Source organism: Thalassophryne amazonica, chromosome 12, assembly GCF_902500255.1.
Source record: "Thalassophryne amazonica chromosome 12, fThaAma1.1, whole genome shotgun sequence".
NCBI lineage: Eukaryota > Metazoa > Chordata > Actinopteri > Batrachoidiformes > Batrachoididae > Thalassophryne > Thalassophryne amazonica.
The window spans coordinates 31,765,699-31,772,932 of NC_047114.1; positions in this window are offsets into that span (position 1 = coordinate 31,765,699).

Here is a 7,234-nt window from a genome sequence, read left to right on the forward strand (position 1 = left end):
AATTTAAGAAAACAGGGCAGGGAGAAGACTGTAACACTGCACAACATATAGGCTAATTAATTACCACAGATTAATCATTTGTAATAAATAACCAATTAATAACTTGGTAATGCGTGCACGATAAGCTATTCATACATCTGCATGAACATTTCTCCCTGATTAAATGATATCTATTCTGTGCCAAATAAATGCATTTCTGTGTTTATTATCCTCATAAACACACAGTAATAATGTCTTACCCTGGACATTATTTTCTGTTGCGGTTGTCTGTGCCCACTCAAGTGGCACAGCGCAGAAGTAATCAAATGTAGCATTTTGAGTGCTGAATAAAACTTGGCCTTGTTGCATATTTATTTATTTCACTTAAGCCCTACATCAACCACTGATGGGACAGCCTGTGCAGCTCTGTGCAGCTCCTGTTCCTCCACTGCACGGATAGAGGCGCGCACTAATTTATATGCGATGTTCTGTGGTCCTTATGCAGTGTGCTTCGTCGTTACATTGATATGGCTCAATCGCATTGTATCATCATGTACATTAGGGCTGGTATTACTAATATTTATTATATTTAATAAACACTTGTAACCTGTGGATAAAACTGATTGCGATTTCATCATAAACGGGCACCGCATTACCCTGAGATGGTACTATGAAACTACCACTGGATGTTTACAAAATCTTAGGCACTGCTGCTGAATCTTCAGAGTATTTCAGAAGCTAAAGCTTCTTCCACTTCTAAAATACTGCACAGATGAACACTTTTGCACTGAACTGAACCTGGTTCATAGTTGTTTACTTAACTGGACTGAGACTAAAATTTTTTTAGTTGCATTTCCCCAGAAAATATGAAGCTTTTTGTTTACAGAGCATGGTTTATCAACCATTGAGTTTACAAACTGCTTGGCATGAATCACATAAGAAAAATGAACCTCTAATTATATTTTTCCAAAAATGTGCACTGTAATGTTGAGTGTACATTTATTTACACCTGTGTTACAAATTTGTGTGTTTTGTTTGTTTTGCTCAGGCATGATGTTACTGGCTTTTGGCTGACAGCACCTTCCTGAAAGTGTGTGTGTGTGTGTGTGTATATATATATATATATATATATATATATATATATATATATATACTCAACAAAAATATAAACGCAACATTTTTGGTTTTGCTCCCATTTTGTATGAGATTAACTCAACGATCTAAAACTTTTTCCACATACACAATCACCATGTCCCTCAAATATTGTTCACAAACCCGTCTAAATCTGTGATAGTGAGCACTTCTCCTTTGCTGAGATAATCCATCTCACCTCACAGGTGTGCCATATCAAGATGCTAATTAGACACCATGATTAGTGCACAGGTGTGCCTTAGACTGCCCACAATAAAAGGCCACTCTGAAAGGTGAAGTTTTGTTTTATTGGGGGGGATACCAGTCAGTATCTGGTGTGACCACCATTTGCCTCATGCAGTGCAACACATCTCCTTCGCATCATCCGTGAAGAGAACACCTCTCCAACGTGCCAAACGGCAGCGAATGTGAGCATTTGCCCACTCAAGTCGGTTACGACGAGGAACTGGAGTCAGGTCGAGACCCGATGAGGACGACGAGCATGCAGATGAGCTTCCCTGAGACGGTTTCTGACAGTTTGTGCAGACATTCTTTGGTTATGCAAACCGATTGTTTCAGCAGCTGTCCGAGTGGCTGGTCTCAGACGATCTTGGAGGTGAACATGCTGGATGTGGAGGTCCTGGGCTGGTGTGGTTACACGTGGTCTGCGGTTGTGAGGCTGGTTGGATGTACTGCCAAATTCTCTGAAACGCCTTTGGAGACGGCTTATGGTAGAGAATGAACATTCAATACACGAGCAACAGCTCTGGTTGACATTCCTGCTGTCAGCATGCCAATTGCACGCTCCCTCAAATCTTGCAACATCTGTGGCATTGTGCTGTGTGATAAAACTGCACCTTTCAGAGTGGCCTTTTATTGTGGGCAGTCTAAGGCACACCTGTGCACTAATCATGGTGTCTAATCAGCATCTTGATATGGCACACCTGTGAGGTGGGATGGATTATCTCAGCAAAGGAGAAGTGCTCACTATCACAGATTTAGACTGGTTTGTGAACAATATTTGAGGGAAATGGTGATACTGTGTATGTGGAAAAAGTTTTAGATCTTTGAGTTCATCTCATACAAAATGGGAGCAAAACCAAAAGTGTTGCGTTTATACTGTACTAGTACTTACCATCTGAACCAGCAGTTTGTTTGTTTTTTGTTTTTTTAGATTAGCTTTACAATCCCCCCGGTGACCCTTTATTGGAGTAAACAGGTATAGAATGAATTTATAATCCGGATTTTGTCAGTCACAGAGCTCTTTATGAGTTTCACTGAGGAGCGTTTGGACAAGTGAAGACCATAAAATTTTGTTGGAAGCAGATAGCAGGTGTGACTTTTTTTAATCGCTGAAATTATTACATTCATAGTTTTCATGTCCATGACCTTTTCCCCAGATATAGAAATTCCAGCAAAAGGTGTTAATTATTTAATGATGTTGGTCTGATGTAAATATGATAGCATATAGATTATGTCTGTGTTTTTTCGCTGTGTGTCACTTGCGTTATGCATGAAAAACAGGCACTGGTCAGAATGTTGAGGGGGTCGCATCAGCATGACTGTGACACTTCTGAGTTCGGTGATGTTTTCATAGAGAAACTCCTCCCCTCAAGGTTAAATGCCCGGATGACAGACCTTGAGAATTGAGATCAAACCATTCTTTTCTACCAGACTGTAAACATGTTTATTTTTGCTGTAAATTTGGATATTTTAACATGAGGGACTATGGGGAGTGACTCTTTGAAGCCAGCCTCAACCGGCCATTCAGGGAAGAGCAAGACTTGGCACTTCCACGTTGGTTTTTTTTTTCTTTTTTTGCAGTGGAGGTTGCTGCTTCCATGATGTCATAGGTCCACTGTAGAGTCCTTGAGTAAAACTAAAATGATCTTGCATCAAATAAGCAGTTAATTAGGTTGATCCACATGAGGTGTACTGACACTGTGAAGGAATATCTGTGACTCTACAGCCAGATGGCGTCTTTTCTTGAGTGTGTTCCAGGATGCAAATGCATTATAAGGACAAGGAATGCCCACTGCACTGGCTGCTGCAGATAGATTGTGACTTTTGGGCCATTGAGGTGGTCTGCTGGTGTACTTTGGGGGTGGGGTGGGGTTAAAAGATAAGACCCAAGGTAGTTCTGTAGGGTGAAGTGTGCAGCCATGTGAAGCACCACTCTCGTGCTCTTTCACGTTTCTTTGCTGATTCCTCAAAATTTTCCTTTCCCACTTGTCAAAAATAAATCCATGTTTTGCCTGATTTACTGATTTGTATCACATTGTGATAAAAATCTTGAGACTGTTATCTGCTTGTTCCTAATAGCTACTTGTATAGTTAAAAGTAACACTGGTGTATTTTTTTTCTTGAATAATACAGTATTGTAGTATTTATGAATACAGGAGAGGATATAACTTATTTTATAGTTTTTGTTTTTTTAGTGATGTGATGTTAATGATCTGTCAAATGTTCTGTAAATATACATATGTTCATTGTAAATATGTTAGAATAAATTATCTGTTATCAGTTTCTGAGGACTGCGTAGTGTTTGTTATAGTAGAAAGATTACTTTTTTTTGTTTGTTTGGCCACTCTGCGTAGCATGTGAAACAATGACCTACTTCCATGTGTGTACACACTCTTGTGACACAATAATACAATGTGGGTATTGCATATTTACAAAATAGTTATCTCCTGGGGCATAAATAAATGGTATTTTGAAAAAATAATAAGGTCGGATACTTTCTAATAGACCTTGTATATGCTATTTTACTCAGAATTAGCTTTGCATGCTAACAATGCTAAAAGTTGCCACAACTGAATAAAAGGTTTTGTGTTCTCATTTTCAAAAAGTAACAAATGTTTACAAGTATGTACACCATGCCGGTTCAAATGAACTAGGTATTGTATGGAATGAATAAAGGTGAACGAGTGTATACTTGTGCCATAATGTGTTTAAGGGTTTTAGCATATCAAATGAATGAAAATGTGTATGCCTATGCTTTGATGGGTGTTCAATTGATTTATGTTGGTTTTGAAATGATAATATGCATATGTCGCGGACATGAATGAGCGAGCAAGCTCGTCAGCATTTCACCATGTCATTTAGATCCTTCAGACTTTATTTTGAGAAATGCTTCGGGGAGCAGCATTAGCATGGCAAAAACCTTTCAGTCCCCCCCCCCCCCCCCCCCCCCCCCCAGACCCCCCACCTTTTTAAGCATTTTTTTATTTGTCTCTTACATGCCTGGAAAAGCTCCTTGCCATCTAACCATGTCCTTTAGGGCCTTCAGACTTTTTTCAGTAAAATGGTTCTTGGGAGCATTAGCATGACTAAAACCTTTCAGCTTCTGCCCCCTAGACCCCCACCCCCCACCCTACCTTTTAAGCATTTTCCTTATTTGCCTTTCACCTTCTGGAGGGGCTCTGCCCCCCATACTCCCCACCTTTTTAAGCATTTTCTTTTTTGCTTTTCAGCTGATGCCCAATTACAGCCCTCTTAACCCCCTGCCACTTTAAGCATTTTTTTTAATGTAGATGTAAATTAATATTCAAAGTTTTCATCTATTTGACAGTAGGGCTGTACAATATAGCCAAATTATCGTATCTCAATACTGTCATATAAATTGTCATGTAAATGTCACTTATATACATGCTGTCCATATTCTTGAGCCGCTTAGGTGGGTAGGGAGAGTTCACATGGGATGAAAAAGCTGTTCAACCTACCATCCCTGGTTCTCAAGACCAGGCACCTAAGTGGCGCTGTCTGTCTCTCTCTCTCTCTCTCTCTCTCTCTCTCTCGATATTTATGTGTACCTTAGTAAACACTAGTAGAGTTCCACCTTAGATTTAGAATGTATAATAGAAGATATACCTTACTATATTTTCATATCAATATGATATACGATATGACTGATTTAACACAAAGTGCAGGAACAGTGAAAATTAAACATTCTTAAACAAAACAGTAATAATACCACACTCATTTTGCACTCATCATAAGGTTAGGATACAGTACCCTCTAAAAGTATTGGAACACTTGGAATTTCACACATTTTAATTTGTTTATGCCGTTTTAAATACAAGAAATACAAAAAATTAAAATAAAATGAATAAAAATTTCTAAAATTATCTTCCTCAAACTCAAACTGAAAGAGCAAATCTCTAAAACTTTAAAACATGTAAATAATAATCAGTTTCATTGCCAGTTTTATTTAGACAAGTCAGGGGATGGAAACATGAACATTTCCAAGTCACTAAATATGTCTTGGACTTATTTACATCAATTATGAAGAAATACTAAAGTTTCTTTCACCAAAACATCAATCTAGGCTTTCATCTCAAATTTACTTTCTGTCAAATTGTAGATGAACTTTCAGTCTTCTTTTTAAGAAAATCCTCCTCTACACCACTTTCATCGGGAAGCTGGATTTTTATATTTTTAATTCATTTATATCAAGTTGTAGAGATTTGATTTCAGTTTGAGTTAATGAAGAAAATTTTAGAAAAACATTGTATTTGAAATGGAATAAACAAATTAAAATGTGTGAAATACCAAGTGTTCCACTACTTTTGAGTGAAATTGAGAAAGTGAGGAAGCAGCATCTTACATCTCATATTATAGTGCAGCAGATAAGAGAATATTTAGAGTGGAATCCTGCAAGCATCAAATTTGGCACAAATAATCCATAGACATGAAGTCTTCTAAACAAACTGATTGACCACTTGAATTTTCAATAGGCAGCCAGATAGGGTCAATTGAACAATTACACAGAGGTCAAAATTAAAAGATGCTCCAATCATATAGAAAACTACACCACATTATTTGCCTGAGAGTCCAAAAAAAAAAAAGTATAGTTTGGACAATCTGTGACAGAATGTTATGGAGTTATGAGGTAAAAGCAGCAAGAATGGTGACAAAGGTCAGTTTCAGTTGTACAGGGGTCAAAAGTTAAAGTTGCTCCAGTAATTTTGCTCCAGTTGTATTTGTGCTGAATTTGATGCTTGTATCACCATCTGAAGGATTGTTTCAGTTATCTGCTGCACTAATAAGCCAAGAGCATGAACCAGCTGCTGTCTGTTATCTTAAACGTGTATATAAGGCAACCCGAATCAAAGGAGAAATGCTGCTTTTAACAACCTGGACCTCATTTCTGGCATAAAATACAGTCATCTACTCACCAGTATAAGTTTGGTGTGATTAGAAGTCCATAGTTCAAACAATTTGTTCAGTTCAAATCTGGAGCAAACATTTTTCTTCTTCTAGTAAGGTGGATTAGAACTTTTTGTGGTGCACAGCACCAACTACTGGACAGAGGAACCTTGCAGTCAATGTGACTCACTGAGTTGAAAATACAGGTCTTTAAACTAGACGTGTGGTGCTGTGACATGTCAATCATCTGTGTACAATCAGATTTCAGGAGAGTCCAATGAAACCCTGGCCTCCACTCTAGCTCCACCCATGCCAGGAAGTGTTTGACATTTGAACATTTCCTGTTTCACTGTGACTAATAAATTGGCACTTCCTGTTTAAGTGTGAGCTTGCTACTGAGATTCCATGGGATCTCATCTATCAATCCAGGAAGTGTCGATCCAGGAAGTGTTTGACATTTGAACATTTCCTGTTTTACTGTGGATTAGAAAATTGGCACTTCCTGTTTAGGACGCCCTGTACCATGAGTGAGCTTCGCGCCGCTGCGCGACGCTTCACTCATATTATCGTTGCATATATGCTGGAGGGATAGAACTCTTCAAATTATTGTTCATTACTTCTCATTTCAATCATACTCACAGGTGAAATGTTTGTCCCCAGCCTTTGATCTGGCGATTTGCGCAGCTTATAGCTGCACATTAAGGTTTGTTTTTTTTTTTTTTTACAAAATTACAAAGAATAATGTTGTGTGCTCCTCATTAAGATCAGTAGGAAAGAGCGTTCAGGAGCGGGACATCGGAGTGGTAATATGGCAGCGGTTTGCTTAAAAATATTGGCCAATGAGCCATCCAGTAATATGTAGAAATCAGTGGCACCCTGCTCAGAGTGTTGCTCTCATTGGACCGACATCTCTGCTATTTTGGAATTGTGGGATAGCTCGCTCCCACAGCTTGAGCTCACTGGACTACTTTCGCCA